Source organism: Palaemon carinicauda, chromosome 13, assembly GCF_036898095.1.
Source record: "Palaemon carinicauda isolate YSFRI2023 chromosome 13, ASM3689809v2, whole genome shotgun sequence".
Taxonomy (NCBI): Eukaryota; Metazoa; Arthropoda; class Malacostraca; order Decapoda; family Palaemonidae; genus Palaemon; species Palaemon carinicauda.
Window position 1 is genome coordinate 84,304,252 of NC_090737.1, and position 12,500 is coordinate 84,316,751.

The window sequence follows — 12,500 nt, forward strand, 5'->3', positions numbered from 1 at the left end:
TGTATATAATAATCGTTAGAAAACCATCAAAGTTACTTATATGGAAACTGAATGTATAAATATGTATATGGGTAACATTAACAAAGGCTCTTATTGTATATTAACTTTATTCAGTGAAAGAAAACGCATTTTCTTATCAATATATTACATCTTTTTCATAAAATAATTCAAATTAATGACGTTTTACATAGGGAATTATTATTATTATTATTATTATTATTATTATTAACATTTTAAAATTTTTTATTATTATTATTATTATTATTATTATTATTATTAGTAGTAGTAGTAGTAGTATTAGTAGTAGTAGTAGCAGCAGTAGTAGTATCTAGTATTATTATTAATATTATTATTATTATTATTATTATTATTATTATTATTATTAGTAGTAGTAGTAGTAGTAGTAGTAGTAGTAGTAGTAGTAGTAGTACTATCATTATTATTATTATTAATGTTGTTGTTATTATTACTATTATTATTATTATTATTATTATTATTATTATTATTATTATTGGTAGTAGTAGTAGTAGTAATAGCAGTACTATCATTATTATTATTATTATTATTATTATTATTATTAATGATAATAAAGATATTATTATTATTATTATTATTATTATTATTATTATTATTATTATTATTATTATTATTATTATTATTATTATTATTATTATTATTCCCTTCATGAACATTTACGTTTTTACTGTAATTTTCTATTGAGTCAAGAATTATCAGGGTCACACATTTCTGTATAATACGATGCAAATATTAACTTACCTGTGATCTTATCTTCTATTTCACTTTTTAGTTCCATTTGCATAGCTGAAAGAGAAATAAATCATCCGTTAGGAAGTCACCCTGTCACACACAGATACATAAGAAATGTATATGACCATTTAAATGATGGATACGATCGTTTGAAATCACACTGGATGACTTATTTTTAAATGTTTCCAAATAAAACTTACTAGTTAAAATTAGATTAACCATACTAATGAATATAAAAATCTTATAATGAGTATTATAACCATGTAAAATCCCTAATATAAATACTATGACTAAACACTGCCCTTTTCAGTACATAGAATACAGCCAAAATATAAGGAATACTATTTTTGCTATCTTTATTGTTAATGGTACTATCATCTTACGCATATATTTTTGTAAAGGTTAATAGTAACAAAAGTAAATAAACGAATGATTTTCCTTAAGAACTGCAAGTGAAGGCCAGTATTTGGTAATCAATCCTAAGGAACTTCGTATTATCTTACCTTTAATCGCCTCTGCATCACTTGCATGTTCCGTCTTCATAGCTGAAAGTAAAGGAAATATCCCAATTTTAAATAGTGATGATTATGGGATGCCACTTTCTTAACTGAAGCTTATAAGAGATAAAACTGAAGGGAGCTTGATTTAAACTTCAGAGAGAGAGAGAGAGAGAGAGAGAGAGAGAGAGAGAGATTTCGCTTTTTATCCATAGTTGGCCCATAAAAATCCTGCCTCTAATTGATGAATAAATTATTGTTAGTATAGGTATTTCTATAAACTATATTTCTAAAGATAACATTGAAATCAATGTTCGAATTAAGATTAGAAATTCACTTTATTTCTAGAGATCATTTGGTATTTGCAACTTCTATTAAAAAAATACGATGTCAATATACTAATGAAGATTTTTGGACTCATGATTATCCAAGGATATTCGCCACTAATTTTCTCAATTAAATTTTGTAACATTGTTAATCGGTGTGGCATATTGTAGCCAACTCTCATCATAAATTATTGAACAACTTACAGACTCTATTTCCTCTACTTTATCACGCTCTAGCACCGTATCTTAAGTAAATCGTTATGCTTGCTTTGTAAGATTTCTCATCACTTTACACTTGCTCTGTATTGAGAACTATACACACAGTTCACCAGACTTTTTAAAACACAGATTCCTTGATCCACCTCCAACTATCAGGATGAACATGCATAGATGATTAAATATATGTGTAGAAAATTATATAATACTTAACTTCAGAACATATGACATAAATAATCCTGATGTTTTATATGATGACCATTAGATATATCATTGATAAATGCGATTGGAAAAGGGTAGGCCTAATTCTTATGTTGAGTCTGTTCATTGCTTGTTGAGCTGGTTCAGTCTCATTTTCATTTGAAGAGACTAGCATTCGAAGTCAAAGTGATGTTGAAAATGTTTTTACATCTGCAAAAGACTATGTTTTCTTTCACACACACATTTCTTATATATATATATATATATATGTTTGTATTTATATATATATATATATATATAATATGTGTGTGTATATATATATATATATATATATGTATATATATACATATATATATATATATATATATAGATATATATATATATATATCTATATATATATATATATATATAGATAGATAGATATATATATATATATATATATATATACTGTATATATAATATTCCTTGCTAACGGTTTTGGCAACTAATTTCAAACGCTCATTCCTTTCGACCTGCTGGGCTGGGATTCGAAACCCATTCAAGCTCGATAGTTTCATGCAGTGTTTGCAACTTTACAATACTGTACTTTTTTGGTAAAGATAGGGTAATGGTTGAGCATATAGGTTTAACTTCTGGGTCATTAACAGCCATTGCCTGGTTCTCCCTGCCCCTTGCTTGGATGGAGAAGCGCCTTAGTCACTAATCTCTTGCATATATTGTATGTGTATATTGAATAACCCTGATACATTATCACTGCCCCTTGCCTCTGGCATTCCTGAGCAACCTTTACACTCTGAAGCATTTAAGGCCTTGAAACACAAATTTTCAGCTCTCCGTATCTTAACACATTTATAACCCTATGAATTACGAATATAGATTTTTCAATAAAAATGCTCACACAAGAGGCCTAGAAGTTAGAAAGTGTGACAAATTTTCATTTAAAGTAGAATGTAAACCTTACCTTTTATTTCACCATCGATGTCATCCATATAACTAAATATATAACAGGAGAGAGAGAGAGAGAGAGAGAGAGAGAGAGAGAGAGAGAGAGAGAGACTATAATGAAGTAATTAATTTTTTTCATTATTGATAGACATTATATTGAGGAATGCCCTAAATAAAACATTATTGACTAAACAGAAAGCATCTACCAAGATTTTGATACGCGAATCTGTGTGTATCATAATGTTGAGGATAGAAATATTTATATACATGAGAAGATATATAATAATCGCTTGAAAGCCAACAAAATTACTTTATTGGAAACTGGAAAATAATAATATTTAAGGGTAACATTAATAAAGGTTCTTATTCAATGAAAGGAAACGTATCTTCTTATGAATAAATAACGTCTTTTTCATAATAGGAGTCAAATAAATGCCGTTTTACATTAGGAGCTAATACTTTTATTATTATTATTATTATTATTATTATTATTATTATTATTATTATTATTATTATTATTATTATTCCATTCATGAATATTTAGGTTTTTACTGTAATTTTCTATTAAGAGTCAAGAATTATCAGGGTCACACATTTCTGTATAATACGATGCAAATATTAACTTACCTGTGATCTTATCTTCTATTTCACTTTTTAGTTCCATTTGCATAGCTGAAAGAGAAATAAATCATCCGTTAGGAAGTCACCCTGTCACACACAGATACATAAGAAATGTATATGACCATTTAAATGATGGATACGATCGTTTGAAATCACACTGGATGACTTATTTTTAAATGTTTCCAAATAAAACTTACTAGTTAAAATTAGATTAACCATACTAATGAATATAAAAATTTTATAATGAGTATTATAACCATGTAAAATCCCTAATATAAATACTATGACTAAACACTGCCCTTTTCAATACATAGAATACAGCCAAAATATAAGGAATACTATTTTTGCTATCTTTATTGTTAATGGTACTATCATCTTACGCATATATTTTTGTAAAGGTTAATAGTAACAAAAGTAAATAAACGAATGATTTTCCTTAAGAACTGCAAGTGAAGGCCAGTATTTGGTAATCAATCCTAAGGAACTTCGTATTATCTTACCTTTAATCGCCTCTGCATCACTTGCATGTTCCGTCTTCATAGCTGAAAGTAAAGGAAATATCCCAATTTTAAATAGTGATGATTATGGGATGCCACTTTCTTAACTGAAGCTTATAAGAGATAAAACTGAAGGGAGCTTGATTTAAACTTCAGAGAGAGAGAGAGAGAGAGAGAGAGAGAGAGAGAGAGATTTCGCTTTTTATCCATAGTTGGCCCATAAAAATCCTGCCTCTAAGTGATGAATAACTTATTGTTAGTATAGGTATTTCTATAAACTATATTTCTAAAGATAACATTGAAATCAATGTTCGAATTAAGATTAGAAATTCACTTTATTTCTGGAGATCATTTGGTATTTGTAACTTCTATTAAAAAATACGATGTCAATATACTAATGAAGATTTTTGGACTCATGATTATCCAAGGATATTCGCCACTAATTTTCTCAATTAAATTTTGTAACATTGTTAATCGGTGTGCATATTGTAGCCAACTCTCATCATAAATTATTGAACAACTTACAGACTCTATTTCCTCTACTTTATCACGCTCTAGCACCGTATCTTAAGTAAATCGTTATGCTTGCTTTGTAAGATTTCTCATCACTTTACACTTGCTCTGTATTGAGAACTATACACACAGTTCACCAGACTTTTTAAAACACAGATTCCTTGATCCACCTCCAACTATCAGGATGAACATGCATAGATGATTAAATATATGTGTAGAAAATTATATAATACTTAACTTCAGAACATATGACATAAATAATCCTGATGTTTTATATGATGACCATTAGATATATCATTGATAAATGCGATTGGAAAAGGGTAGGCCTATTCTTATGTTGAGTCTGTTCATTGCTTGTTGAGCTGGTTCAGTCTCATTTTCATTTGAAGAGACTAGCATTTGAAGTCCAAGTGATGTTGAAAATGTTTTTACATCTGCAAAAGACTATGTTTTCTTTCACACACACATTTCTTATATATATATATATATATATATGTTTGTATTTATATATATATAAATATATACATATATATATATATATATATATATATTTATATATATATATATATAATATGTGTGTATATATATACATATATATATATATATATGTATATATATATATACATATACATATATATATATATATATATACATATATAAATATATATATATATATATATATGTATATATATATATATATATATATACTGTATATATAATATTCCTTGCCAAGGTTTTGGCAACTAATTTCAAACGCTCATTCCTTTCGACCTGCTGGGCTGGGATTCGAAACCCATTCAAGCTCGATAGTTTCATGCAATATTTGCAACTTTACAATACTGTACTTTTTTGGTAAAGATAGGGTAATGGTTGAGCATATAGGTTTAACTTCTGGGTCATTAACAGCCATTGCCTGGTTCTCCCTGCCCCTTGCTTGGATGGAGAAGCGCCTTAGTCACTAATCTCTTGCATATATTGTATGTGTATATTGAATAACCCTGATACATTATCACTGCCCCTTGCCTCTGGCATTCCTGAGCAACCTTTACACTCTGAAGCATTTAAGGCCTTGAAACAAATTTTCAGCTCTCCGTATCTTAACACATTTATAACCCTATGAATTGCGAATATAGATTTTTCAATAAAAATGCTCACACAAGAGGCCTAGAAGTTAGAAAGTGTGACAAATTTTCATTTAAAGTAGAATGTAAACCTTACCTTTTATTTCACCATCGATGTCATCCATATAACTAAATATATAACAGGAGAGAGAGAGAGAGAGAGAGAGAGAGAGAGAGAGAGAGAGAGCTCTTAATGGATTATTCTATTATATGTTATGTTGGTCCCTTCATGAACAATTAAGTTTTAACTCTAATTTCATGTTAGGATAGATGATAGGAGTCAAAAATTATCAGGGTCACACATTTCTGTATAATACGATGCAAATATTAACTTACCTGTGATCTTATCCTCTATTCCAATTTTTAGTTCCATTTGCATAGCTGAAAGAGAAATAAATCCTTCGTTAGGAAGTCACCCTGTCACAAACAGATACATAAGAAATGAATATGACCATTTAAATGATGGATACGATCGTTTGAAATCACACAGGATGACTTATTTATAAATGTTTCATATAAAATCTACTAGTTGAAATTAGATAAACCATACTAATGAATATAAAATTTTATAATGAGTATCATAACCTTGTAAAATCCTTGATCTAAATAATGTGACTAAACTCTGTATATTTCAACACATAGAATAAAACCAAAATATAAAGGAACATTATTTTTGCTATCTCTATTGTTAATGGTATATATATTTGTGAAGGTTAAATGGTAACAAAAGTAAACAAATGAATGATTTTCCTCAAAAACTGCATATGAAGGCCAGTATTTGATCATCATTCCTAAGGAACTTCATGTTATCTTACCTTTAATCGTCTCTACATCACTTGCATGTTCTGTCTTCATAGCTGAAAGTAAAGGAAATATCCCAATTTTACGTAGTGAGGATTATGAGGTGCCACTTTCTTAACTGAAGCTTATAAGAGATAAAATTGAAGGGAGCTTGATTTAAACTTCAGAGAGAGAGAGAGAGAGAGAGAGAGAGAGAGAGAGAGAGAGAGAGAGACTATAATGAAGTAATTAATTTTTTTCATTATTGATAGACATTATATTGAGGAATGCCCTAAATAAAACATTATTGACTAAACAGAAAGCATCTACCAAGATTTTGATACGCGAATCTGTGTGTATCATAATGTTGAGGATAGAAATATTTATATACATGAGAAGATATATAATAATCGCTTGAAAGCCAACAAAATTACTTTATTGGAAACTGGAAAATAATAATATTTAAGGGTAACATTAATAAAGGTTCTTATTCAATGAAAGGAAACGTATCTTCTTATGAATAAATAACGTCTTTTTCATAATAGGAGTCAAATAAATGCCGTTTTACATTAGGAGCTAATACTTTTATTATTATTATTATTATTATTATTATTATTATTATTATTATTATTATTATTATTATTATTATTATTATTATTATTATTATTATTATTATTCCATTCATGAATATTTAGGTTTTTACTGTAATTTTCTATTAAGAGTCAAGAATTATCAGGGTCACACATTTCTGTATAATACGATGCAAATATTAACTTACCTGTGATCTTATCTTCTATTTCACTTTTTAGTTCCATTTGCATAGCTGAAAGAGAAATAAATCATCCGTTAGGAAGTCACCCTGTCACACACAGATACATAAGAAATGTATATGACCATTTAAATGATGGATACGATCGTTTGAAATCACACTGGATGACTTATTTTTAAATGTTTCCAAATAAAACTTACTAGTTAAAATTAGATTAACCATACTAATGAATATAAAAATTTTATAATGAGTATTATAACCATGTAAAATCCCTAATATAAATACTATGACTAAACACTGCCCTTTTCAATACATAGAATACAGCCAAAATATAAGGAATACTATTTTTGCTATCTTTATTGTTAATGGTACTATCATCTTACGCATATATTTTTGTAAAGGTTAATAGTAACAAAAGTAAATAAACGAATGATTTTCCTTAAGAACTGCAAGTGAAGGCCAGTATTTGGTAATCAATCCTAAGGAACTTCGTATTATCTTACCTTTAATCGCCTCTGCATCACTTGCATGTTCCGTCTTCATAGCTGAAAGTAAAGGAAATATCCCAATTTTAAATAGTGATGATTATGGGATGCCACTTTCTTAACTGAAGCTTATAAGAGATAAAACTGAAGGGAGCTTGATTTGAACTTCAGAGAGAGAGAGAGAGAGAGAGAGAGAGAGAGAGAGAGAGAGAGAGAGAGATTTCGCTTTTTATCCATAGTTGGCCCATAAAAATCCTGCCTCTAATTGATGAATAAATTATTGTTAGTATAGGTATTTCTATAAACTATATTTCTAAAGATAACATTGAAATCAATGTTCGAATTAAGATTAGAAATTCACTTTATTTCTAGAGATCATTTGGTATTTGCAACTTCTATTAAAAAAATACGATGTCAATATACTAATGAAGATTTTTGGACTCATGATTATCCAAGGATATTCGCCACTAATTTTCTCAATTAAATTTTGTAACATTGTTAATCGGTGTGGCATATTGTAGCCAACTCTCATCATAAATTATTGAACAACTTACAGACTCTATTTCCTCTACTTTATCACGCTCTAGCACCGTATCTTAAGTAAATCGTTATGCTTGCTTTGTAAGATTTCTCATCACTTTACACTTGCTCTGTATTGAGAACTATACACACAGTTCACCAGACTTTTTAAAACACAGATTCCTTGATCCACCTCCAACTATCAGGATGAACATGCATAGATGATTAAATATATGTGTAGAAAATTATATAATACTTAACTTCAGAACATATGACATAAATAATCCTGATGTTTTATATGATGACCATTAGATATATCATTGATAAATGCGATTGGAAAAGGGTAGGCCTAATTCTTATGTTGAGTCTGTTCATTGCTTGTTGAGCTGGTTCAGTCTCATTTTCATTTGAAGAGACTAGCATTCGAATTCAAAGTGATGTTGAAAATGTTTTTACATCTGCAAAAGACTATGTTTTCTTTCACACACACATTTCTTATATATATATATATATATATATATATGTTTGTATATATATATATATATATATATATAATATATATATATATATATATATCTATATATATATATATATATATATATACTGTATATATAATATTCCTTGCTAACGGTTTTGGCAACTAATTTCAAACGCTCATTCCTTTCGACCTGCTGGGCTGGGATTCGAAACCCATTCAAGCTCGATAGTTTCATGCAGTGTTTGCAACTTTACAATACTGTACTTTTTTGGTAAAGATAGGGTAATGGTTGAGCATATACTGTAGGTTTAACTGCTGGGTCATTAACAGCCATTGCCTGGTTCTCCCTGCCCCTTGCTTGGATGGAGAAGCGCCTTAGTCACTAATCTCTTGCATATATTGTATGTGTATATTGAATAACCCTGATACATTATCACTGCCCCTTGCCTCTGGCATTCCTGAGCAACCTTTACACTCTGAAGCATTTAAGGCCTCGAAACACAAATTTTCAGCTCTCCGTATCTTAACACATTTATAACCCTATGAATTGCGAATATAGATTTTTCAATAAAAATGCTCACACAAGAGGCCTAGAAGTTAGAAAGTGTGACAAATTTTCATTTAAAGTAGAATGTAAACCTTACCTTTTATTTCACCATCGATGTCATCCAGCCTCCGCAAGACTTCTTGCAAAGTGAGTGTTATCATGTCTGCGAAATCCTGACACTGGATAAAATTCACCAACACCAGAAGTAAGAACGCAAGGGACTTCATCTATTGTCTTATTTGGAGTGAAATTGTTGACTAACACTCATAAGTAGCTGGGGCTCTTTATATACCCGATATTAACGAGGACACATCGCTTATGTTTGCTTGGTTTTTCCCACAGACTGTCTGACGATTCCTGAAAAAAAAAAAAAAAAAAAAAAAAAAAATAAATAAATAAATAAATAAATAAATTACTACGCCATCGGCCTCAGCCAGTATTTGCTTAAATTGAAGACAACAACAGAACATTGAACAGTAATATCTGTTAAAGTGAGATGATGTAACTGTCATATTTAGATAAAGGTAAGTTTTTTTTTCTTTTTTTTTTTTTACGATACCAACCATGACTGGGTCCAGTAGTCCAACTGTAGGACTGATTAACAAGGAATGTGATGATCTGGTCTTGCGATAACGCAGCCTCATAAGTAAGAGTTCACTTCTTGTTGGAAAGATGTTTAGTTGCTTCTTTATGTTATAATCTTAAGGGACACTAACTAATTGATTATTCTATTGTATATAACATATGATAACAGTTATTATGAATAAAGCTAAATCGATATTATATCACATTAAAATTATCGTATGTTTCTGTAGAATGTATTGAATATACTCAATCGTATTTCATATTAAAAAATCTTATACACCGTTTTCATATCTGTAGATAAATATCCAATAATCAATATTTTTTTCTATGCATTCTATAGACTAAATAGTAATTGTTGACGCAATAACAGTAAGAATATTTTTAACGTATATTTACCTATTATTATTATTATTATTATTATTATTATTATTATTATTATTATTATTATTATTATTATTATTATTATTATTATTATATGGTTACAAATATTAAAGCCGCCATAGTGTGACCGAGAATATTTAAACGCTGTTAAGATATAAATTAAAAAGCAGGACACAGTTGCCAGCTTCAACAAAACCAAACAAATTTTCTACTCGTGTAAAGATTGGAACTTATCCTAGCTATAGCCTTGAGGAGCATCTTCAATCAAATACGTTTTGATAATTATATTGTCATGATCTGACATAATTCTCATCAAGCAATAGTAATATTAATTTTTATATATCACAATTTCTTTGCTATTTTGCGTATAGTAGGAGAGAGAGAGAGAGAGAGAGAGAGAGAGAGAGAGAGAGAGAGAGAGAGAGAGCTGCGCAAACAATATGGAACTGTAAAAAATATGAATCAGCATGATGCTTATTTAGACAATCGCTGAATATGAAAACGAGTCTACAATTCCATAACGATTCCATCTGATTATGTGGTTAAATTTTGAGGTATTTTATAAATTTTATGGATGATATCATCGGAAATTAACGCAATGGGTGGCGTTAATTTGCCTATATAAAAGTTGTGGTTTTAATGCATATTGCAATGAAAATGTATATTTAAATAAATACATAAATATGCATATGTTCATACGCACTTACGCAAAAACCCACTAACATACACACACACACACTCACGCACACACACACACACACGTATATAACAGTACATGTCCTCTTACGATTATTGACGAAAACCCCTCGGTAAGGGCCTTGGTTAGATTTGACCAGACTTCCCTATCGTGAGCTTTTAATTGACTGCTCAATTCATCATCTCCTATTTCGTGCTTCAAAGTCCTCAACCATTTAGACCTGGTTGTTCAATCTCTTCTAGTGCCTTGTGGAGCTCATCTGAACGTTTGGTGAAATAATCTCTCTATTGGAGTGTGAAGACCATGCCCAAACCCTCCCCATATACCCCTCATCATGATCTCATCTACATTTGGCACTCGAGTTATCTATCTTATAGTTTCATTCGTAATCTAGTCCTGCCATTTAACTCTAATATCGCTATTTGGCCTTTGTTTTCAACTTAACTAAATCTATTGAAGATTGTTTCATTCTCATACCATGACTCATGTCCATACAGTAATACCGATCTCACTGAACTGATATATAGTCAAATTTTATATGTAATTATAGACGATCTGATTTCCAAATTTTAATTATCATAGCCATTATCTGATTTGCTTTTTTTAATCTTCCCTTAAACTCTAATTCTGTAGACCCTGTATAGAGGATCATAGTTTCTAAATACTTAAATGATTCTACTTGATTAATCCTTTTTCCTTCCAATGGTATTCCATCTTCCATTGATTACTACGCTTTCACCATCATTGTCTTTCGTCTATTTATATTCAACCTGACCTCGTGTGATAGTTCATGCATTCTGATAAGCAAGCATTGCAAATCTTATGGTATTTTGTTATTAATGAGAGCATCATCCGCATACTATAGTTCTGTTAAATTCCCCTCAGCAATCCAATCCAATCCTTCTCCATGATCTTTGACTCCTGGCTAGTACAGTGGTAACGTGTTTGCTTAGCATTTCGCATGACAAGAGATCAATTCTCGCCCAGGACCGTGAGTTTAAGCTGTTTACTGGGGAGGCTACTGCTGTGGTAGGGCACCACAGTGGGGGGTTGGGCTTGCCCGGCTGACGTTCTGGTGAGCATCTATTCTGATGGAACCAGAATTGAAACCAGTCACTTTTAACCTTTATTCTACGCATTATATAAATATATATATATATATATATATATATATATATATATTTATATATATATATATATATATATATATATATATACATATGAATACATACATATATATATATATATATATATATGAATACACACACACACACACATATATATATATATATATATATATAAATATATATATATATATATATATATATATATATAAATATATACATATATATATATATATATATATATATGCATCTGTACAATATATGTATATACACACACACACACACACACACACATATATATATATATATATATATATGTATATATATGCATCTTTACAATATGTAATATATATATATATATATATATATATATATATATATACAGTACCACTCATTCACTAAATCCCGTCCAGAATTCTCCGGGTTGGGT

The 12,500-nt window shown here is 29.4% G+C and overlaps 1 pseudogene; it reads right to left on the reverse strand.

The window, feature by feature from the left end:
• The window catches only part of LOC137652330 (uncharacterized), a 322,065-nt pseudogene that overhangs the window by 197,768 nt on the left and 111,797 nt on the right, over nucleotides 1–12,500 (reverse strand).